Here is a 25,972-nt window from a genome sequence, read left to right as displayed (position 1 = left end):
GTTACCCCACACAGACATTATTTTGTGTCTTACAAAGCAAGAGATTTTGGCTCTGCGAATATGAGGAGCAATGGTTTCTCATGGTTCTAGGGCGAGGAGATGTATATATCAAAACAAATATTAGGATGAAGCCAGTGAAAAAGATGTTAGATATGTACCAGATCTTCATGTAAACTTCATTTCCGGAGGATATTTAGATGATAGAGGGCAGCACTCAATGGTTGATAAGGGACACTAGAAGCTAACAAAGGGAGATCTCTTGTCGTGGCTAAAAGCAAGAAGTGTTGCTCCTTCTACAAAACACAAGTGTTTGTCTCTAATGGCAAGGATAATGCCACAATGGAATCATCCTCATCAAACCTGTGGCGCAAGCAACACAACAACATGAGAGCAAAAGGAATATAGATCTTAGCAAGGAAGCTGATTCTCCCCTGCATCAATAAAAAATCTCTGACCCCATGTGCCCGCTACTTGCAGGCAAACATTTTCCTTTAGGGAAACTAAAGACAAAAATCATGGATCTAGCGTATTAAGATGTTTGTGGTTCCATCATGGATGTTAAATCTCTTGGTGACGCCTCATACTCTCTATCACCTTTATAAATGATATTCCATGGAATGTGTTAATGGACTTTAATGAAATCAAAAGATCATCGATTTGAGGTCCTTCAAACTTTCCATGCTAATGTTGATAGGGAGATATGCAAGCTGTTAACGTTTCCCCATTAAGAGAATGTAAGGAGTGCACTTCAAATGCATTAGAAGCTACTGTCTCAAAGATGACATAAAGTACGAGAAGACAGTGCCATATACCCTCCAGCATAATGGTGTAGCACAGAGAATGAATTGCACCAATATGGAACGAGTGAAGAGCATGTTGTCCACCACTAAGTTGCCAAAGTCATAACAAGGATAAGTTTTTTTTTTTTTTGATGGTTCATAAGTTGTCTTCACCTCAGGATACTTGATCAACGATCCCCATCATTTCCTCTGGATGGTGATATTCCAGTCAAAGTTTAGACCAAAAAGATATCTCATTCACACTTGAAGGTGTTCAAATGCAAGGCAAGGAATAAAGATCCAAGCTAGATGAGAAAGCATTCCAATGCATCTTCTTGGGGTTCTCAGAAGAAGGGTTTGGCTACAAGCTATGGGACCCTAAGAACAAGAACTTCAAGAAGGTGAACAAGAGTAGTTGAAAACTTAAAGAAGTCAAATAATTGAAGAAGCCAAAGAAGCAACAATACTTTAATGATAATTAACAGGATCTGGTCACAATTGCTCCCACCATGGTGCATGATAGAAACAAGGGAGAAGTGCAAGAAGAACCAGAGCATGAATCGCATGAGAGTGATATCCTAGCACAGGCTCATGTTGAACAAGGGGAGCAACCTTTTCAAGAAGTGCCACCTGCGATAAAATGAAGCAGGTCCTCCAAGAGGCATAAACCCTCAAACAAGTACCATGCCTCAGAATACGTCATGCTAATTGATGGTTGAACCAAAAGCTACAAGATGTTCAAGGCAACGAACACAAGTAGTGGATAAAAGCTATGAAAGACAAGATGGATTCCTTCCATAAGAATTCCTTCCATAAGAACCACATTGCGACCTGGTAAAGTTGCCAGAGGGCAAAAGAGCACTTAAGCACAAGTGGGTATTCAGGCCAACAACTGAAGAAAAAAAGCTCACAACCAAGGTACAAGGCAACTGGTTGTCAATGGTTTCGAGTAGTTAATGGGCATCGATTTTGATGAACCTACGGTGAAGATGCCATTGATCCATTTGGTGCTAGGATGGATACAAGCTTCAATCTAAAGGCAAACAACTAGTTGCCAATACTGCCTTTCTCTATGGAGATTTAGAGCAGGAGATATATAAGGAGCAGCAAAGAGGATCCAAGGTAAAAGGGAAAGAGCACATGGTTTGTACACTAAGGCAGAGCATAGGTTGAAACATTACCCAAGGCAATGGTACAAGAAATTTTATTCCTTCATGTGAATCATGGGTACAAAAGAAAAGCCTTAGACCATTGTGTATTCGTCAAGGAATTTTATGATTGTGAGTTAATTGTCCTTTTAAGGTACGTTGATGGCATATCGATTGTTGGTCAAGACATTGGCAAATTTTACAGGTTATAGCAAGAGCTATGGAAGTCCTTTTCCATGAAGGACTTAGGACCAACTCAACAAATCCTAGGCATAAAGAGCTATTGTGACAGAAAGGTTGGAGAGCTTTGCTTGTCACAAGAAAGATATATAGAGGAAGTGCTTAAAAGGTTCTACATGAACAAGGCAAAAGATGCTAGTTCCCACTTGGTGGTCATTTCAAGGTAAGTGCTAAGAGAGCCCTTCAAGTGAGAAGGAAGAAGAAGAAACAGAGATATCTCCCAATGTACATTTTATGTATGCCATGGTGTGCATGAGGCTAGATATTGCCCACATAAATGGAGTGGTGAGCAAATACATCGTCAATCCCTGCAAGGAGCATTGGGCAATAGTCTGGTAGACACTTACGTATCTCAAGGGGTCATCCAAAGTATTTTAAAGCTTGGGGAAGGTAATCCTGTGCTACAAGGTTACACAGATGCAAACATGTCTTGAGATATTGACACCAGGAAGTCAACCTTGGGTGTCTGTTCAATTTTGGAGGGAAGCCATATCATGGCAGTCCAAGTTGCAAAAATGTGTGGCCTTGTTCAACTACAAATGCTGAATACATTGTAATTATAGAAGCCTACAAGGAGATGTTGTGGGTGAAAAGATTACTCCAAGAGTTAAGACTTGAAACAGGACAGGTATCGCTGCGGCAGTCAAAGTGCAGTCGACTTGACTGAGATCGTTGCATTCAAGGACAAAACACATTGATGTGCATCACCACTGGATTCAAGATGTCATAGAGAGGATGTTGTTGCAACTTAAAAAGATCAATACTAACAAGAATGTGTAACATCATGACAAAGACTCTAGCCTAGGATAAGCAGGAGCTACGCAGAAACATGGCTAGAACAGTTGAATGTGAGCACCAAGTTGATCTGCAAAGGAGATCTCTCCTCATGAAATTGGATGCGGAGATTGTTGGGTATCCCATCTCATGAAGAGAGAGAACCTGCTAGAATTTCCTAATAGATATTGGGTATTATGGGTCTCACACAATGACTTGGGGAGCAAGTCCTTGAAGGCCTATAAAAGGCCCCAAAGTGAGATGAAAAGAGAGGCAAGCCTCTTAAACAAAAGAGAAAAAACCCAAGAGAGAAAAAAAGTGCCTCCTAGAGAGAGAGAAACCTAAGAGATCTATGGAAACCCTCTAGAAGAAGGAATCTCAAGAGAGCAATAGCTTTTGGAGAGAGAGTGTATCAAGATTTTGTGAGAGAAAGAAAATCCCGAATCAGTCATGTCCTGTCTCAGCCTTAGATTTTTGGTGTAGAGAGAAGGAGAAGGAACGGGTGTCTCGAGAGGATAGGTATTACCCTCTCCATCTAACCTTGTGACCTTCTATTTGATAATGGATTTGATTCTCTGTCTGTTGGAAATAGCCCATAAGGGTAAACAATGCGAAATTTGGTGTGTTCAATTTTGCTTGCTTTCATTGTGTTTCCTGTTTTCCTACTTCTTCATACACATATATGAAAAGTGTTTTGACATTTAATCCCAAAGCACAGGAGACAATGCTATGTACATCCGTGCTGTTGCAACCTGGCTTTTGTATACAACTAACAAAAGTAACAAGGCTTTCAGACATGGAATCCTAAAAGACGGTAAGAGACGAAAATTCAGAAAAACTAAAGCCAGAAAATAGAACTAGAAAATCTAAGGTATTCTTGCTATCTATACCTACTGATACGGTTTACTCTAGATATAGTTTTCCATCAGATGATACAAGAACTGTCTTGCATGAACTTGAATTCACCAAACATCACACCTTAGCTTATGTTTATACCCTTTCAGATAATGCCTTTGTATATGCCTGTTATAATTAAATGTTGATAATATTTATGAATTTTAAGCAGACATATCTCTGACTTCGAAGTGTGCTTTTCATTTAGCCAATACACTCATCCATGACAAATTATGTAAATGACCAAGCTTGCGTTTCCGTAGAAATTATAGAAAAAATTAACATAACTGCTTTTGGCCAAAAGCTAACCAATAGTATCTATTCACCCTCAAACTAATTTGACCTTACAAAAGTGAAACAACAACATTTAGGAGATTCAGCAAGTTAAAAATCTATTTCTATAGGGTGGCAAACAGGTCGAATCAACCAGCCGACCCAGCAGCTTGACCCGAGCAGGTTCTGGGTCCGGGTTTTGGACCCAGAGGGTCGGGTCCGGATCCAAATGACTTGGACCTGAACAAGGTCGGGGTTGACCCGACCAAGTATAAACTATATAAAATATAGAAAATATATATCACACATATAAAATAATTTTTTTATTTCTAGACCGGGTCCAAGTAGTGTTTGGGTCTAAATGATTTGGATTTTGGACCCCATTAGGAACCTAGTCGGGCCAGGCCAAGTCCGGTCCAGCTCAACCCAAACCCGGCCCAACCCGTTGCCATCCCTATATTTCTGAGGTACAACTTAAAATTTTCTAAGATAACAATCTAATAATTAAAAAAATATAAAAAAAAATCATACGACAACATAGTAAGTTGGTACAGCATTTTGGGAAAGGGATAACTGGTAAACTCAAACATTTTGAGGCTTAGTACCATCTTTGAATAACTCATTCCCAAATAAGCTCAAGTATACTTAGGTCTTCTTACAAACAAAGCTTATACAACATTCTTATTCAAGGTCTACAAGTTCCATTCCCAAGGAACACATAGGAGGAGGCCAACCATTAATTTTTGCAAGCGGCTTAATTCTTTACTAGTTCACAAAATTAATCTCCATAAGAATGTCCAAAATGGTGGCACTAGAGTAGCTACCTTTCAGAGAAGACAGTTGAGGTGGTTAGCTCTGGGTCCTGGCAATGTAAATACTCTGATCACATGGTAATCAGGAACCAAGAGCCCTTGGGGAGATTTTCAGAAAACTTAATGACCCAGTTGGGGCCAATTGGCTTCTGCTACTCTTCCTAAGTAGAAGCAAAAGAACTTATTACTAGCCCTAAGCTATGCCTTGACTGGTCAGAAGGCTTGCTCATTACAAACTTGTTTCATGGAAAAGTGGGGGAACAAATTATCTTTTAGGTCTAGGACAATACCTTAAAAGCTCGTTGCCCAGGCTGTATTCTGTATTATTGACCAGGATGGCCTTGTTTCGCAGTCTTATGAAATCCTAGGTGGCCAGCTGATTTGGGTTCCTAGGTTTGAGAGGAAACAACCATGACCCTTGTGGACCTCCTAAAAGATCAACTCATCCCCAATGAGGACTTGGATAAATTTATGTGCACCCCTAGCTCTTAAGCATTTATTTCAGTCTCTTTAATATAAATTAATTCTACATGTTCCAACAGTGGTCTCTCCATTCCTCACAAGGCCTGGACCACACCAAGCCCCCACCCCCTGGGATGGGCCCTCAAAAAATAAAAAATAAAAAATCCAAAAAATATTATACAAATATATGTGTGTGTGCGTGTGTGTGTGTGTGTGTATATATATATATATATATATATTATAGCCATCTCATGTTGTGGTAATCTGAAACAGGACCCTAAGCACAACGAAGTACAAAGTGAGAAATGTGCAACTATTGAATTGCTGCGTGATATATCATGAAGCAGAAGAAACTATGGACCGCCTGTTCTTCCACTGTTTGATGGCAATTCAGGTATGGACTTTCCTTCTCAGCACCTTTGAGTGGGTGCAGGTGTAGCCTCAAACTGCCCAATAACTATTTTTCTCCTTCTCCCTCCCCCTCCTTTTCTTTCCCTGTGCCAAAGCCTGTTTCTATAGAGTGCAACCCTCTTGGTTTGAAATGGTCCTAGTGGATAGAATGAAACTTTCAGATACTTGAGGGTAAGGGAAAGGGGCTGGAAGCTTTAAAAGACATAACTAGATCCACAGTGGAATTTTGGCCACACCACCACAAGGAATTATGTGGGTTGGCTTTACAAAACTGGGGAACTACTTGAAGTGCTAGGACAATGATGGGGCCTAAGTAAGGTTGTCCTAGGTAACCCTGGTTTGTCAAGGGTGGGTGGCATCTATAGAAATGAGGGGGGGGGAGGAGTGTTTTGGTTTGTCAAGGGTGGGTGGCATCTATAGAAATGACGGGGGGAGTGTTTACTATCTTATTCACGCTCCATTAGAACTCAAGGTGTTCAATATGAACTGGTTGCAGTCCCTAATGGTGGAAGGAGACTCTAACAACATGTTCAGATGGGCCTCTAAGGAGTCCACCTGCCCCTGGTTTTTGGACAGCAGATCGAAAAAGTCTTCGTAGGTTTGGGCAACTTACAAGTCCTTTACACTCATACACAATGAGAGGCCAACTCAACTGCAGGCACCTAGCTAAGGAAGGTGCGAACGGTAAAAATTTTGTAATTAATAGAATTATAGAACAATAGGAATTTTTCTTTCTTTATCCATTATCATTATCAGAACCTTTTCCCAACTATTTAGAGACGGCTACACGAATCTTGATCCGCCATTCTGTTCTATCAACGGCCATACCCTCAATGAGGTCATAGGTCCACATATCTTTTTTCACTACTTCCACTATGTCCTTTTGGGCCTATCCCTTGGTTTTTTTTAGTTTTCCATGGTGTTGTACTGGGTCTGCACTACACATGACCAGTCCACCTAAGTTTACTTTCTCTCATCTTATCGTCTATTGGAGCCACACCTAAGTTCTCCCAAATGTATTGATTTTGAATTTTATTCCTTCTTGTCTTGCCACTCCTCCATCTCAACATCCTCATTTCAACTACACTCATTCTATGAGTATGTTGCTTCTTGACCGCCCAACATTCTGCCCCATAAAGTAAAGCTGGTCTCACAATTGCCCTACAAAACTTCCACTTCAGCTTCACAGGTATCCAACGATCCCATAAAATTCTAGTTGCACATCTCCACTTCGCCCACCCAGCTCTAATTCATATGCCACATCTTCCTCAATCTTTATCCAATCTATATAATTCTATCTTTTTTGTTTGATGCCCATGTTCAAGCATTGAGTTTGTTAGTCACAATTTTATAAATGCTCTTTACTATTAATTTAAAGTCAATTATTCTACAAAAACAAAAGAAAAAGTAGACATAACAGTACAGTTAACAACATCGTAAAAAAAAAAAAAAGAATAGATAGCAGCCTTGCTCATTCTAGAGGTGATAGTCCCAACCACTAGTGAATATTACTACTACTTTTCTGCTCAAATGGTCAATAGAGTTAGAATTTCCTTTACTCCCCGACATCTAAGCCTAACTCACAGCACCCCTATTAGCACTTTAAATTGGACGTCCATATCACATTCTTCGTGCTTCACAATTTAAGGGTGACGTTCTCTAGTAGCAAGCTCATCATTGAACATCTCAGACACCTCCTAGATCAAGTTCGCTCAAAGTTTAGTAGATGGAATGGTGAGTTCTTTTCCAATGGAGGAAGATTAACCCTCACTGGATCCATACGTTGCAAAAACACAATATTTTTATTTGTGCATTATTTGCTCTCTATGTTCCAAAGTAATATTGTCTACAATTGATACCAGTACGATCCATTCCTTCTAATCTTGTGTTAATGACCTCAAGAATGCCAAGAGGACTCCTGAGACAATGTGCCACTCTAAAGAGCAGGGCAGAATAGGTGTGTGGGAAACTAGTTGATGAGTATATCGATATGCTTAAATTGATCAGGGTTTTGCTCTTTAGAGATAGCCTGTTGGTGGAGTTCATCAAATTGAAGTATGTCAAAAACTGCTGCTTTATGGACTTCGAGTTCCATGCCTAGCTGCTAAAGATACCCTGTATCAACTACATTTTTTACACCTAGCACTGGCAGAATCCCTGCAAGTGGATGGAGATGGGTCATCAATCGCCCTTTCTAGGTAATTAGGGGTTCAAGGATCTGCATTTGTGTATTTTAGTCATTCTAAGGTTAGTTGCGAGCAATCCCAACTTTTTAATTTTATTGAAGGGGATGACCAAATTGGAGCTTTCTAATTCTCCCACACTATAGGAAGCCTTCAATAGGTTTGGAAGGATCCATCTCCCTGGACACGCTTCCCAGGATATTCTTACCTGGGAATTTGTTTCTCATTCATATAAGGTTGGGAACCATATAAGGTTGGAAGTATACTTCTGTCTGATCTACACAATGGTCAATCGTCATAAAGAGAACTAAATGAAAATGCGAAGTAAAGAAAAGGGTATATGAGGGAACATAACGAACATGAGAAAACCTCGATGAGAAGCGGGAAACTCAATGCCCGTATGATAAAGAGGATCATTTAAAAGTATAATGGGTTATGATCTAGAAGACACTACCCTTATGAGAGAGAAAGAGAGAGAGGACCAAAAAACTCAAGAAAATTGGGAAATAAGAGTGCCTTTCTACTCAAGGGCATAAATAAACAAATAAACCAACAGAAACACGACAAAACCTGTAGAAAAAAGGTTAACTACCAAGAAGAAAAATCTACAAAAATACTAATGGTATGCCTTGGAACAATTCTCCAATCAGTACTATTACGGAAGAAACCTTACTTTTACACTTGGAAATAAGATATTGAGGTTTCCTTAATGAAAGAAATATGGAAACCATTGTCTAAAGTTCTAAACCATGAGGGTATAATCCCAACCAACAAAAACTTACATGATTAGTTATAAGGACAAAGACAAAATTTCCTTACCATTAATGATGTCAATGGAACAGTACAAAACGAAAAAAAAAAAAAATTTGTCACGATAACAGCATCAAATGCATTCCTAATAAAATATTGATATTTGTTATCGCTTTCTAAGGCCTGAAGCATCTTCTATACGTTTCTCTCTCACTTCCCATAAGGCATAAGCTTTAAGAAAATTTTTCAGGTGCGTCCTTATCCCTTCTTTTATGGATAAACAACTAAAATTGTATTAATGCTGTAAACTTATACAATTTGGTTTTGTAAGACAAGAACCACCAATGAGTATAGGTAACTATAAAAATGGTGACAAAGAAGTAATGAGGGTCTGTTCAAGGGCTATAGAAAATTGTGGAAATGGTCTGAATGTGTGAAGGATTGTCGGTGACAATGATAGAGGTGAGAGCAGCCCTTGCATGAGCTCTGGAGTCTGCCTCGGGTTGGCTTCACATCAAGTGTGCTGAAAGGGCACCTCTTGTCGTTCACAAAGATGGAACATCTGCTCAAAAGATGTCGTTGAGCCTTCAAGGGCAGGGGGCAGCTTTAGAAGCCAATAGATAATGTTGAGGGAGTCTCCTTTAAAGAGGATCGAGAAACCCAGCCTCTATTGAAAAGAGATAAGCCACAAAGAAGTGTCAATGACTCTGCGAGTGAGGCTTCCACAATGCCAACCGGGGCTTGCTTCCTCCTCGGGACCACACGATGAACATTTATTCGCAAGATGAAAACCTCATTATTTGACCTTGTCCACTGCTAAACCTTTGCGCAAGATGGCAAGCGAAGAGAAAGCTTGCACCTCGGGTGGGCCAAGGGAAGCCATGCTCTATTTCTACCGATGGGTTGGTAGTGTTGTTTGTCAGGGACTTGAAGAAGGAAGAAACCAAGAAAGAGCCCTTTGAGGGGGGGTCCAAACAATTCTGTCAACCTGCAAAAGGTTAAGAAGAAGACTGCTAGCTGAGCTAGAACGAAGACATGCTTAGAAGCCAAGCTCATTAAATGTGGGATGTAGACTCGACGTGCTAGGGGGGTCTGATGTACTATGCATCTCATAGCAGACAAATCACTTCCAATGCGGCCAATAAATGTTAAAAAGTAAAAATTATAAAAGGGTGTGGTTTATATATGGTTGCAACCTTAATCTAATTAAGGCGCACCTCCAAATTTCATCATAACATGTAATTTTGGTGTAAAAAATTCTTAGAATTATCTGAAAATCCATTTCCATTTCTAATTATAAAATTTTACCTCCAAAAATGGTTAAATTCAAGTAGATCTATAAACATATGAAAATCTTGAAAATGGACGGTCTAGATAATGTGTTGCAAGATGCACTATTTTTGGGACTCAATATCTTTTTTGTTCATATTCATTCATCTTGATGTTGAGATGATCAATTAGAGGGTTTTACAACATTAAAACGAAGGAGCATCTTTAATTCTACATTTCAAGGTTGCAACTTTATATAAAAATTTTCCATCAAAAAAATGTAAAAAAAAAAATACAAAGATACACAAGAACATGTGATTTATAAGTCAATACGCATTTTATTTAGTATGTCTCTAATATATCCACTAAGTCGTTGATATCCTATTGCTAGAGTAACAGAGGAACTTTCTGTCACTATCCTCTAATGTTAGTAACATGTATAATGAAGTGATCCATTCCATTGCATTATTAATGGAAACTGAAAATGTCAGATACTAAAAAATCTAATTTCCTCAAATACAAAATATTTGATTTTGGTCTCAATATCAAACCCAAAATCAAAAGAGAATGTGATTCTCGATTTCAATCTTCCTGCTTCTAAAAAACCCTCAATTACTTGATAAATCTTTACACGAAATCCTTCAAAGCAAAGCACAAAATCAACTTGAATGATCGCCCAAAGATACCACAAAACTTTGTCAAAATCTTCAAATTCAGAGAGAAAGTTTCCTCACTTTAATCGCTTTAGAACCATGGAAACATGTTCTATGAGGCTTTTAGAGTGCCCCCCCCCCCCCCCCCCCCCAAAAAAAAAAAAAGAAAGCAAAAACCTCCCCTTTCCAGAGGGTAAAAATGATCACATTGTTCTGCTCATGGGCATTATTTCCACCCATGAGCAAGGCAGTACATATGCGGGCATATCACCCAACATCATGTGCCAATGTGAAAGCCATGCATCACCCGGCAGGCGCATCATGCTAACCTACATAGGTGGGCATGTGCAGTGTGGACAAGGGCACATAGACTATGATGTGGTAGCAAAAAGCAGTATAAGGCTGCACCTGATAACTATAACAAAAGCTGCAATCTCAGTGACGTCTTGATGTAGAAGAGGTATCCAAACTAGAGTTCCAGCCGCTCAAGTGGCATAGAAGGTGCGTTCTGATTCCTAAACATCGTCCCAGGTGTTTCCCAATACATCTTCTAATGTTCTGTAAACATTTCCTTATTTTCCATGTCCCCAAGCTCATTTGTGGGTTTGTTTCTAGCCTCTACTTTCCATTTCGCTTCCCAACTTTTTCTCCCACCAGTGACTACGGATTTAATGCACATATTAAAGCACATGATGAATCTTAAAAACATGAAAATAACCATGAAAGTGGTGTCAGTCCTGGTTGGACATGTGTAGCAAGATTGTATGCCCCTCGAGGTGCATGTTTCTGGCATGTTACTTAACATGAACACCATGACTCATCAAGAGAGAACAGCTCCATCAAATGAATGTAACTCACAATAATGTTTGAAGTTAAAGAAAACAAAGAAAAATAATCGCCACGAGACACTATTGGTTCCTCGAGGAACTCAACTGCCTGAATTTCTCAAACCAATCTTTGATGAACGGATTGACTATCCTTCCAAACCTAGTAATCTTCCAACCGGGCCTTCCAAAATTACCTCTTAGATTTATCAATTACAAACTTTGAACCAGAATTTAAAATTTAATTATTGCATAAGCATACTTAATTAGAGGGTTAGCGTTAATTGCCTAATTCATTGCAAAATATGAGCACCTTTTACTTTGGTATTGTACTATATGTTGTTTGGTGTAGAACCTGGCTCTATCCCAAGTGGTGCAACATGTTAGATACAGCTATGTCCCACCAACAAAACAACAACAGCCAAAAAGAAAAAACAAACAAAACCCTTATCTTCATTTCAGATGAAGATCAATCTAACAAATAATTTCAGTTTACAATCAAACCATGTTAACCATATGAGCACTAAAAACTTGCAATTTCCAACAAATGAAGACACTAAATTTCAATAGAACACGATAAACTGAACATAGAATTCATTTCCCCGTTACAAAAAAAAAAAAGGCAAAAATAATGAGACCAAAGAAAACAATAAACTCAATGAAGAAAGCACAGGAGCTACTCAAACCACGTTAACAATATGAGAACTAAAAACTTGCAATAGCCGACAAATGATGACACTACAATTCAATAGAACACGAGAAACAGAACATAGAATTCATTCCCTGTTTAAAAAAAAAAAAAAAAACAGAAAAAAAGGGAAAAAATAATGAGACCAAAGAAAACAATAAACTCAATGGAGAAAGCACAGGAGCTAAAACATCTAGCACTACTACTCAAACACTAACGAAATCACAGTGTGTATTGTATAATAGAATAAGACGTTCTCATTGTATTCATATTACTACAATTTAAAAGACACATTTATATACTTAGTTAGGCTCGGCATACAATGATCCACCATTAGTTGGAGAAAAGAATGACACAGCAGAGAAAAATAGGCACCTTGAAGCTCTGCGGACCATTACTTGAGATGACTCAGGAGGAACTCCCACACCGCCATTGCTCTGCTCTGGACCAAGATAACGAAGTCCCAGCCTGAACTTGTCCATGTAAAGAGTCAAAATCAAAAAACATAAAAGAGGAGGGGATTGAGTGCAGGCGAAGACTAGAAAAGAAGTGGTAATCAGACTTCGGACATGGAAGTTGCAGAGCAAGCTCCTCAATCTAATTTTTAGTTTGTTGAAGCAGTGAAAAGGGTTTTCAAGGGTTTTACAGCGTTGGCGCCCTGTCTATCTTTTTCTTTATAATGTGAAAACGGGCTTGGGCTTGGGCTTGGGCTTGGGCTTGGGCTTGGGCTTGGTTTGTGTTGTTTATGTTTCCAAGATTAATTTTTCCGCTGCCCTACAAATGAGGTGTGAAATAAACTTGTAAATAAAGTGATTGCTCAAAGAACATGGTTTCCATGAGTCCATGTAGAAATGACTCGAATGGGTCACCTCTTAAAAGTCTATTTCTTAGATGAATTTTTTTACTTAATGTTTAAAAACTATAATCTCTAACATGAAGATCATAAATATGAAAAAATAAATAAATTTTGAAAATTAAAAATAATAATTCTATTAAAAAAACATTTGAAGCGGTTAGTTTCAATTGTTTTTAAATGGACCACCAATTTACATCCATCTTTAAGATGGACTTTGTGTACTGGACCGTTTATTATAGAAATGCAGTCGAGCCCGCAAGAAACAATTTTCCTTGCTCAAAAAGGACCATTTTCTTTCCAAGGTTTTTTTTTTTTTATTAACTGTCGAGTTGAAAAAAACACAAAATATTTGAAATCTACGAACTTTTTTTTTATCAACTGTCGAGTTGAAAAATACACAAAAATATCATGCAATTTGGAATCTAAAAATGAGTTTGTAACTTAGCACTGCTGAGTAGCCCCAACCAATTGATATTTTCTAATTGAATATTGTTCGTGATTTGGAACTCGAAATAAGCCGTTGCAAAGTCCATCTCGCATGACATCAAATTGCTTGAATCCGGGGTTATCAAAGTGTAGCGCAGAAGGCCCAAAACATCATCCAAGAGCCTCATGACATTCAACTTTTAGTATTATTCCAGTCGCAAGATCTTAAAAAGGAATCACAGATATTTGAACCTTAGTCGTGATATCATACTTATATGGTTTCATTTGCATGACCTTAAAAGACATCATTATCACACATACTTTGCCCTAGTTGCATGACCTTGGAACGCAACCTACAAAAAGAAGAGGAGAGAATATGGAAGAAACAAAAAGAAAACAAATAAAAAAAATGAAAGATAGATGTGGTAAAATCGAAAAAGGCATCAAGTGAAAATATTAACAAACTGGCTGTAGCAAAAATCCACAAGGGTGCTATGGCTAAAAGTCGAAAGACAACATACATGGTGCAAAAACCATGGGTACAAGTACCGAAGTGAAAAAAATACCTGTGTGATCTTTTACTGAAGAATAATATTATTTTATTTTGTTTTATTTTATTTTTTATTTTACCTCTTTTGTTTTGACAAAATATCACTTACATGTGGTCTTATTACAATAAGAAATACTTCAAAATAAAATCCACATGGCAATAAAACCAATAACTTAAAACTTGATGCCATTGAAATAATTATACACTTTGCTTGAAAATAAAAATAAGATTGTAAAAAATAAAAGAGAAGAGTACCGGAGATTACCTCCGCCGAGTTTATTACACCCCACATTGAGTCACCATCATCCTATGACGCGGGATCGACGATCTTGCTTCAATCTCAAACCGGGAAAACAAGTTTAGGCCAAGCCACACTAATAGAACATGAACCCCTTTGATCACAATCTCAAACACTAAGTGAATTTCCTAGGCAACCTAGTTTGAGAGATGTGGATTCTCTTTTTACTAAACTCTAAAACCCTTAGCAATAAATCCATAGTTGAGAGATAGGATAGAGAAGAACTCAATAACTTAAACCCTTAGGTTCTTTCGCAATATGGGAGAGAGATAAACTTTTCTTAAAAAAGAGAGAAATTCTAAGTATGATATGAGAGAGAAATATGGAATTAGGTACAAGAGATAATGTGTAGAGATTTTAGGTAGAGACAATCCCTTTTTTATAGGCGTGAACAAGATTAAGGTTACTTAGGGTTTTCCTTGGCTTGCCTCTTCTTGTGAGATTAAACATAGACCGTCGATCAAGGGTGACTTGTGGGGTAAGAGATCTGAGTCATCCATTCCATAAATGGGTCATCAACAATATGAAAGGTGCATGAACCCTTATTCCCCTTTTCTAAACTATTTTTCCGTCAATAAAAAATAAGTTAAATTAATTTTAATTAAATTTTGTGCATTCCATAAAATAACACATCTCTACACATATTTTCCTTAAAATCGATCAAAAATATATCAAGTCAATATCTACTTCCATATTAAGTCAATATATGGTCAATACATACTCAATCCATAATTTGACCACATGTCACAATTTAAAGTTACCAAAACATAAGGTTACATGGACCACAAAACAAAACTTTCCATAAAGTAAAAAGTACTAAGAGGTGGGGCGTGCCACCCATGGGCGACACATGTGGGCCCCACCTTCTAGAAACATGGTGGGCCAATGTGGACAATGGGCCCCTATGATTATTATTTTTAGGCATTTAAAATTAACAAAATAATTTCTAGTGAATATGAAAACATTGTAAAATTCATATATTTAACTTTATAAATCCAAAAATTATACATAAAATATCCAAAAGTTCATAAAAATTCAAATAATAATTCTAAAATAATCATTATCATAAAACAAACGCAATTAAATCAATTTGATGGGAAATGAATTCATATGGTTTAGGAATTGAATCAACAATTATGGGGCACTCCACATTCAACTGTAGACTACAGACCACATTTGCTTTATCAAACCGACCCAGTGTTTTTCATGACCCACAGTCCAAGCAGGGGCTCATTAGTGGGCCACCAAAGTCTAGCCGATGAGCTAAGGGGTCACAATCTCAATCCATGGATTACAGGTCCTCCCCTAAAGAAAAGTCTAGGTCACTAAGGGCTGATGCGACCACAACTCTATGATATATAGGAGGATCTCTCGCACATACATACGTTTCACCATAAAAGGTGGATTTCTAGCTTTCCCGAACGATCCATCGATATGCATGTCGTGTGATGGCACAAAGATGAGGTTTTGGCCCCCGTCTCTATAGGCTACCATCACACACAAGGATCATACAGTCCCTCGGCTCACTCATCCAGGCATGTTCTCTGACCTCATCAAGGGCTAACCCATGAACCCTCATCGGTTTGTTCTTTATGCCCAGGTAACATGGGTTTTTCCCAACCGATTGGCCTAGATCGTCATGCACAGTCCGGTATCTACAAGCATCGTTTGCATGGTATGGTCCACAAGGGACCACACTCCCACTGAGTTCATGTTCCACTATATCATTTCATTTTACAAGCACTCATAAGGCCTTTAAAGGCCACATAAACCCAATATCTCCCACTTGGCATTTGAAGGCTTTACGTTTTCTCTGTCTCACTTTCTCTCATCTCCATCTCTCTCTCCCAATTACAATCTATCTCTCAAACATTTTTCACTTATTCTCTCTCAATACATTAAACATAGCTTTCTCCATCAATCCTTTTATAAAAGGATTTATAGAGGCAACGTCTTTCTCTCTTTGCTGCTCTGATCGTATCCCAAAAGTGGTCGTAACTCATCTTTCACATCGCATCGCGAATCATGGACCTATTGTCGCAGAAGACCATCACGTACCCTCATCATATGGGATCATATGTTTATGGGCTCAAAAAGTTCTTCAAATAAGTAGTGCCCTTTTGTAGCCATTCAACCAACAGCACACATCTAGGTTCCATGGGTGAACAACATTGTAGTCTGTTGTTCCATCTGGCTTGTCAAATACTAGCAGGTGCTCCTACTAAAATATTTCGTTTATCTAGATCTCGATCTTTCCTATTTTCACCTTATTCTTAATGTGATAAAAACATAGTTTCATATGCTTGGAGTTCTTATGGAATCGTGGCTCTTTTTACATGCATATCGCCGCTGTGTTGTCACAAAAAATCCTTACTGTCTCACAATGCACGGAGTCAAAGTCAAGTCGATTAAAAAATTTCTTGATCCATACGGCCTCCTTGGCCATCAAACAGCACGCCACGTAGTTTACCTCTATGGTGGATAATTCCACCAAATCATGTTTCTTTGATTTCCAAGAAATTGTACCCCGTCCAAGCATGAACACATATCCAGATGTAGAGTTCGCATCATCTGGATCCGTGAGATAGCTTGCACCTGTATATCTAAATATCCAAGCAGCTAAAAGAAACGTGAGACTATAGCAGCTCTCACTCAAGTATTGCACATATAACATATATATTCTCAACATTCTTATGCCTATATCATGGTGTAGCATAACAAGATTCATACAATATGTAATTCAATACCCGTTTGTTTCACAATATGTAAAACATTCATGAATCACAAAGGTTCAACCACACTAGCCATATTGGTAGTAAATCCATACAAACCAAGTTATTTAATCAACACATGTGTCAAGGAAGCCTAGCATGATGACATCCTTCAACATTCCATATGGTTTAAGGTTTTAGGTAATCGAGGATCTTAAATAACTAGAAATATGGGTCAAGACAAATGGGTATTTAAAAACTAGTGCATGACAGTTTTTTTCCAATTTTTTTTATAAATGCTGTCAAGACACAATGTCTTTCTCTTTAATAAAAAATATTGACTTGGTATATATATATATATATATATATATATATATATATATATATATATATATATATATATATGCATTCACAAGCAATAGTTATATAATAATATAACAATTTAAAATAATTTTCATAATGACTTAGTGGACCTGGCAAGACTAACAAAACCATATTCATATACTTAGGTTTTTTTCAAATCATCCAATTTTAATTTTAAAATACATGTTTAGCCTTCATAAATTATTTTACTGCATTCATCTTTAATTTCCTACCAAGTCAAATTCATGGTCACAAAAACAAATCATAAATACCATCTTATAATTTTGTCCAAAATAAAGGTTATTAAAGCATTGACAAAATATATATTTTTTGGGCAAATATGGAGACTTTATGAAGAGATCATCATCACATACAACACATCATACTATAGACATTATTAGGAGGTTAGTCGTGAAAACTGAGATCCATCATAACACTCCCTTTGTGCTTGTATATTTGAATAAGCCACACATATCTCTCGTGTTTCATACTTAGACTTAAAGCCCTCGATCAAACATCTACATGTGTATCACTACCTTAAGTAGTTCATACTCAAGCACAATGAGGCACAAAAAAAAACACAAGGTCTTCAAAAACGGCTCTTTCAAATTTGTTAGCACCTATCACTTAATGTCCATACACTCCATACATATTCATATAATAGTCAGCCAAAATATAACCAAAACATATAAAATAAAAAGATATTGAATCCCCTTTCCCTATAAGACCTTACCATGTAATGTGAGATAGATTTCATACCTCAAAACCATGTAATGTGGTACCTGGGCTTTCTTGATTCATTGTTTTTATTTGTTTGACGAGCTTTTATGATCTTGTAAGAGCACGCAATTAATGGAGAATAGATTGATCATCGGTTTTACATGTCATGAAGTGTCTATCTTTTTGACACTTGGATTCTCCCTGTCTCACACCATGAAGAAATAATCTTCTTCATCTCATGATTTCAAATATCACAATTTCGATTCTCCCATTGATATTTAGTATTTCTATGCTACTACCAAGTCTCTCTATATATCCCATTTCGGATAAACTAATATGTTTTTATAGGTATTGTTGTTTCTTTTTCTTTCTGTTATTCCCAAATCGAACATTCTTCACATAGAGTGTCCTATCTTGTCAACTCTATATTACATCTCTCTGAAGTTGTATTATAATAAACTATACTCATGACATACTATAAAACCATTTAAAATGAGCCTTAAAAAGGTATCTATAATTAAGAATCCAAAGACGTGCCTTAACATATCACATCTTTTAATTTACTGCAGCATAGAACATGAGTATCCCACAATGCAAAAATGATATCTCGCAACTTATAAAGAGCTTCTCTCTGAATCCTTTTGAGTACTGAAATAAACTCAAAAAATATAAAATAATATTCAATTTCATCCCTAAATCACACTATTTAGTGAGTCTACATTTTAGTGACTTTTAGGTCACAATGCAATTTTCTCAACAGAAAATCAGGTTGAGTACCTCTTAATAAAAATTTTGTTTCTCTCAATTCTCAAAGAATTTCTTCCTGAAATCTTTAGTGTTGAAAACTAGACTCAAAATTAAACTACAACATCATAGTTTGAATCCCAAATAATATTTTTCTTTAGATAAATAAGTGACATTCACGCCATAAAATAAATTATACTACAGAATTCCAAGATGAACATTATCCAGTAAAATTGTCTTTTCTCTCTACTCTCATGGAGTTTCCATTTCAAACAAATTTTGTTTGAAATTAGACATATATTGATAACACATATATTTCTATAAACCTCATATGACTTTGTTAAGTAGGCTTGATAAATATAGATATTCATGTCTCAATGAATAACATATCAAATTGCAGAAAATTTAGGATGACCTCTCTGCAATCCAAAATTTTATTCCTCTCTTCCCATAGATATTTCTCTTTCAAATAAATTTTATTAGAAAATAGACTTAGAATGAAAGTTTAAAAATTTAATGTGGATCGTAAAATATTATGTTAAGTATAAAAATAAAATCATGACTTCAAAGTCATGGAAATAATTTTCGTTGCAGAAAACAACACTTGCACATCCTTCAATAAATTGCTTATATCTTTCAAACCACAAGGACTTTATTGATGAAACCTTTTTTGTTTGAAAGTAGACTCAATTTTGAAAGACATAATAAAATTTCAGCTATAAATAAAATAATATGATTGGTGGAAAAAATCACGGAACTCAATTGACAGTTCTTAGATTTTATAAGGTCAAAACTGACATCCTTCATTGATGATGTCATAACCCTCACTTCCCTAAGGATCTCCTACTGAAATTTTGCAGCTAGATCCTAATCTCAAATACACACAATAACACTGAAGTATGCAATCAAAAAATACATTATTATATTCTTTATATCTCTGATCCAAAATAGCCCAAAATACTCATTATGCAGAGTGCCTTTTCAGTATTTGAATATTCCAATAATTATTTAACCGGGGGTGTATTACTTGACAACAAAAGTCATTAGCTTTCTCATATCTCATTCCCAAGCTTGATCTAGACTCAATAAATAGAAAATACAACTAATGGCATCAAGTATCAATTGCTCTAATACCAATGAAAGAAAGACCTATGTGATCTTTTACCGGAAAATAATAATATTTTTTTATTTTATTTTTTTCACCCCTTTTGTTTTGGCAAACGATCACTTATATGTGGTCTTATTACAACAACATATACTTCAAAATAATATCAACAGAGTAATAAAACCAAGATCTTAAAACTTGATGCCATTGAAATAATATGCACTGTGCTTAAAAATAAAAATAAGATTGCAAGAAATAAAAGAAAAGAGTGCTGGAGATTACCTCAATCGGACTTATTACACCCCACACCAAGTTACCACTATCCGATGGCGCAGGATCGACGATTTTGCTTCAATCTCAAATCGAGAAAGCAAGTTTAGGCAAAGTCGCTCCAATAAAATATGAATCCCTTTGATCACAATCTCAAACCCTAGGTGAATTCTCTTAGCAACCTAGTTTGAGAGAGGTTGATTCTCTTTTTACTAACCCCTAAACCCTTAGTCATAAATCAATAGTTGAGAGATATGAGAGAGAAAAACTTCATAACCTAAACTTTTAGGTTCTTTCACAATATGAGAGAGAGAGAGACTTTTTTTAAGAGAGAGAGAAATAAATTCTAAGTGGGATATGAGAGAAAAATATGGAATTAGGTACAAGAGATAAGGTGTAGAGATTTTGGGTGGAGATAATACATTTTCTATAGGCTTGAACAAGATTAGGGTTTCTTAGGGTTTTCCTTGACTTGTCTCTTCTTGTGAGATTGAACATGGACCGTCGATTAAGGGTGACTTGTGGGGTGAGAAATCTGAGCCATTTATTCCATAAATGGGCCATCAACATTATGAAAGATGCATGAACCCTTATCCCTCTTTCTTAAACCCTTTTCTCATCAATAAAAATAAGTTGAATTAAATTTAATTAAATATTGTTCATTCCATAAAATAGCATATCTTTACACATATTTTCCATAAAATATATTAAAGATATATCAAGTCAATATCTACTTCCATATTAAGTCAATATATGGTCAATACATACTCAATCCATAATTTAACCACATGTCACAATTTAAAAGTTACCAAAGGTTCATTAAAGTTACCAAAGGTTCATACTCAATCCAAAGGTTCACAAAAATTCAAATAAAATTTTTAAAATAATCATTATCATAAAACAAACACAATTAAATTAATTTGATGAGAAATGAATCCATATGATTTAGGAATTGAATCAACAATCAGGGGCACTCCACCATCAACTGTGGACTACAGACCACACTTGCTTTATCAAACCTACCTAGTGTTTCCCATGACCCATAGTCCAAGCATAGGCGCAATAGTGGCCGATGAGCCAATAGGTCGCAATCTCAGTCTGTGGATTACAGGTCATCCCTTAAAGATGAGCCAAGATCACCAAGACCTGATTTGAACATAGCTCTATGGCGCATAGGGGGATCTCTCGCACATGCATACGCTTCACCCTAAAAAGTAGATTTCTGGCTTTCCCGAACGATCTATCGATATGCATGGATAAGATTTTAGCTCCCGTCTCTGTAAGCCACTATCACACACAAGAGTCACACAGTCCCTCGGCTCACTCATTCTGGCATGTTCTCCGACCTCATCAAGGGCTAACGCATGAACCTTCATCGGTTTGTTCTTCATGCCCAGGTAACATGGGTTTTTTCCAATTGACTGGGCTAGATCGTTAAGCACAATCTAGTATCTGCAAACATTGTTTACATAGTATGATCCATGAGGGACCATACTCATACTGAGTTCATTTTCCACTATATCATTTCATTTTACAAGCACTCATAAGACCTTTAAAAGCCACATAAACCCAACACGAAGAAGATATTGGGTTATAGTGAAAACCATCAATGTCACGTAGCTATTAAATTCAAGTGAAAACCTGAATAAGCAACATAATGGTCTGGATCCTGCAAGGATCAACCTGAAGAAATAGACCGAGTGGAAAAGGGAGAAGAGTAAAAAGGAAGCAAACGAATATATATATATATATATATATATATAAGATACTAGAAAATGCCTATAGGCGAAAATGAACAGTGATTTCGCCTACCTTCATCACTATCCAAATTTCATCGCACGATCACAGTTGTTCAGTAGTGTTTCAATTTTTCATTTAATTTTTACTAATCGGAATGATCTGAAATTTGGGGCGTGAGTATATCTTAGTGAGGCGCACCGAATAAAAATATGAAAAATAATAATTAATAACATAAATTGATCAAAATACCCCTGTAAATTTTTGGGGGTATTGTGGTTAATTTTGAGAATTATATTTTTCATATTTTTGTTAGGTGCGTCTCATTAAGGTGTACATACGTTCCAAATTTCAAGTAATTTGGATTTGTAGAAAAAAAATAAAAATTGAAACACTACTAGACAACTATGACCGTACGATGAAATTGAATGGTGATGAGGGTAGGCGAAATCACTGGTTCATTTTCAGCTATAGGCATTGAGAAGAGTTTTCCTATATATATAAAATCTAAACTTCACGACCCTTCAAATTACAAATGTTAAACATAAAGAGAGTTGTGAATGGTGGATTTACTAATTATGTAGTCTATTTTTGAAAAACATTTCTTTTTGTACCATCGTCATTATTAGGTAAAAGCAATTTTGTAAATATCACTACAAGACAAGATGTACTTTTGTCTTCTCCATAAATGGTAAAGTTAAAATTTTTATTAAAAGACAATGATACTCTACAAATAAAATTCCAAAATACTAACTTCGAAAATGCCATTGTACTTTTGTAAAAAGTTCAAATTTTCTCTTGATTAATGGTTAACTTACTTATTAAAATAATTTTTTTAAAAAAAAGTAATGATCGTTTTGATAAATACACCAATCACAACCCCTTAGAACTTTAACCTTTGTATTTTGAGGGGTTGACAAACCTTATATATAGTAAGATACTAGGGTGAGCCCACTAGTTGATGGAATAGTATAAGCCTAATGGCCCAGATTGAATCTGGGCTGATCTGACAGTCGGGAATGTATATCGGTAATACAATTTTAACAATTTTTATATAAATCAAAATAGCACGAAATTTGGAACATAAACTCTTATCAACAATAAAAATATTTGAGGAATATTTTGGTCAATTTAATTTATAATAATTATGTTTTTAAAATTTTTATTAGATTCCACTGTTCTTGAAGAATAGATGCTCTAAAATCAATATGAGATATTGGGCTTACACTGTTCCATGAGTCCATGGGCTGATAGGAACTTTATATATATATATATATATATATATATATATATATATATATATATATATATATATATATATATATATATATATATATATATATATATATATATATATATATATATATATATATATATATATATATATGTGGAAAAATATGGGATTAGCCCACTAGCTTATATAAACATATGAGCTCAATGTCTCATATTGATTTGGGTCGATCATGGATGTCTAGTAGTGATTGAATTTTATTTATTTTTCTACAAATCTAAATCACTTGAAATTTTAGGCGTGTGTTTATAAAAAATAGTTGAATCTTCGAAGAATATCAAAAAAATATTTTACATGAAATAAATTGATCAAAATACCCCCAAAAAGTTTTGGAGGGTATTTTGGTTATTATTTTTCAAGAATAATTTTTTTTTATATTTTTATTAAGTGCTTCTTGATGAGAAGAACACACACCTAAAATTTCAAGCGATTTGGATTTGTAGAAAACAAAATAAAATTCAAGCACTACCGGACATCTGTGATCATCAGATCGACTTAGATTTAATCTGGACTGTTGGGCTCATATGTTCATATGAGCTAGTAGGTTAATCCCATCTTTTCCCTATATATATATATATATATATATATATATATATATATATATATATATATATAGCTCTTTGTCAAACAAAAATTCAATTCTTACGACATAATATATTCCAAGGCACAATCATTCCTATTGATAGAGCTATTGAATTTTCTAATAAATTTCCTGATGTAATCGTAACAAAAGCCGAATTACAACGCTTTTTAGGTTGTTTAAATTATATAGCAGACTTTATTCAAAACTTTGCTATTATTGCCAAACCATTATTTGATCGACTAAAGAAGAATTCTCCAAAATGGAGGGATCAACATACTAATGCTATTCGAATCCTGAAAACCAAATCAAAAGAACTACCTTGTTTAGTTTTAGCGGACCTTACTGCATTTAAGATTATTGAATGTGATGCTTCAGAACTTGGTTTAGGAGGAATTCTTAAACAACGAATTGACAATAAAGAACAATTAGTACGATACACGTCTAAAGCATGGAATTCTACACAACAAAATTATTCGACTATTAAAAAAGAAATTTAAGCTATCGTTCATTGTGTGAATAAATTTTAAAGCGATATTCTTAATACTTCTTTTCTTATTCCAACAGACTGTAAATCTGCTAAAGATATCTTGTAAAAAGATGTTCAAAATCTTGTTTCCAAACAAATTTTTGCTCGTTGGCAAGCTATTTTATCTGCCTTTGATTTTTCTATTGAACATCTTCACGGTTCTGCTAACGCTGTCCCTGATTTCCTCACCCGTGAATTTTTGCAGGGAGGGTCTAGATCTACCACCAACGTTTGAGTTTGAGTTTGAAGAAACCTTATTAGCAATACAGTTGTTCAATATGAATATTAATACTAATCAATGACCATGAAAGAATCTAAAGACTCTAATGGATCTTGTCCCTATAGTAACACCCGGTTCACCTATATCTAGGCACCCACCTTTATCACCAGCCGGATCTCTTAATTATCCTAAATAGTCTACCCAAATTCCAAGTCCAATATTTACTCCCGTACCTAACCAAAATAAACCAACCAGTTCTACCTCACAAAAGGCAGTTTTTGAAGAAACAACATTTTTAATAGATATTACTATCGATGATAAGCATATCCATATAGAACCAAATAAGCTGGCACCGTTGTATTTCCAAAATCATCTTAATCCCTCTAATGGAAACAAAATCCGAGAATGGTATGAAACCGTTCTCATGGAAACAGGCTCTATATCCCTTGTTCATTTCTTTAATCCTACTACAAAAGTTATTTCGTACTCTAAGATACAGATAAATAAAATATTATCGTGTGAAGATTGGGGATGTACCCCAACGCAAGGAAAAAAGCTGCAAGCACAAGAATTTCAATACAAATCTTATAGATATACAAAATATATGGATGCTTGGCACAAAATATTTGCCTATCAAAATATGAATAATTCTCATACGTGGTATATACAATTTAAGATGCATATTCTTAAAATATTCCCTAGTTGGTTTAGATATTGGTTCTTAATATGGGGTTCAGGAACCCAAATATTACCTGATGTATTTAAAAATGCTTAGGCTAAATTCGCTGAATATAATAATATAGATACTGATATAGATTATCATTTATATTTTATGGCGATACACCAAATACCTTGGATTCTCAAGTGGGAATACTAGCAATAATTATGAATATATCCCTCGATTGGGAAAACGAATATCTGTCAAATGGTGGGATGTATTCAGTATGGACCCAAACTCAATTAGACTGAAACGGATACCTCCTTCCCCTACCGAATATCAGACTAATAATACTCCTGAATTTGACCCAAATAAATTCGTCGAATATATCAGACAAATGCGTAAGCAAAACCCAAGAGCTACGAAAGAAGAACTTGAAACCCAACTGTTAAGAATAATTGAAGAAGAAGCTTCAGATGCTACCTCTCAGCCCGAACTAATAGAAGATGAGTTCAGCCAAAGGCCCAAATAAACCAAAGGCCCGCATAAAGCCACTTAGATTCTGTACAAAAACTAGTACAAAGATTTCCTATACAAAGAAAACCAGTACAAAGATTTCCTGTACAAAGATTTTCAAAAGCAAGTTGCTCCTGCCACCTCAAAAGATGCTGTCACCTCAAAAAGAAGCTCACCTCAAAAGGAGCTCCTGCCACCTCAAAAGAAGATGCCGCCAAAGATGACGTTGTATAAAAGA

General features: G+C 35.9%; 1 long non-coding RNA gene across 1 annotated transcript; it reads left to right on the top strand.

The window, feature by feature from the left end:
* Positions 1-3,211: 3,211 nt before the first annotated feature.
* Positions 3,212-6,598, top strand: LOC148779361 (uncharacterized). The gene is made up of 2 exons (XR_016046145.1): positions 3,212-3,460; positions 5,656-6,598. It is a non-coding gene; the product is annotated as an uncharacterized LOC148779361 (long non-coding RNA).
* The last annotated feature ends 19,374 nt before the right edge of the window (positions 6,599-25,972 follow it).

The sequence above is a fragment of the Amborella trichopoda genome, chromosome 12 (genome assembly GCF_054954075.1).
Source record: "Amborella trichopoda isolate Santa Cruz 75 chromosome 12, AtrichopodaSantaCruz75HAP2 v2.0, whole genome shotgun sequence".
Lineage (NCBI taxonomy): Eukaryota > Viridiplantae > Streptophyta > Magnoliopsida > Amborellales > Amborellaceae > Amborella > Amborella trichopoda.
The sequence above is the reverse complement of the archived record's forward strand: the minus strand, read 5'-3'. Positions and strand labels throughout refer to the sequence as shown.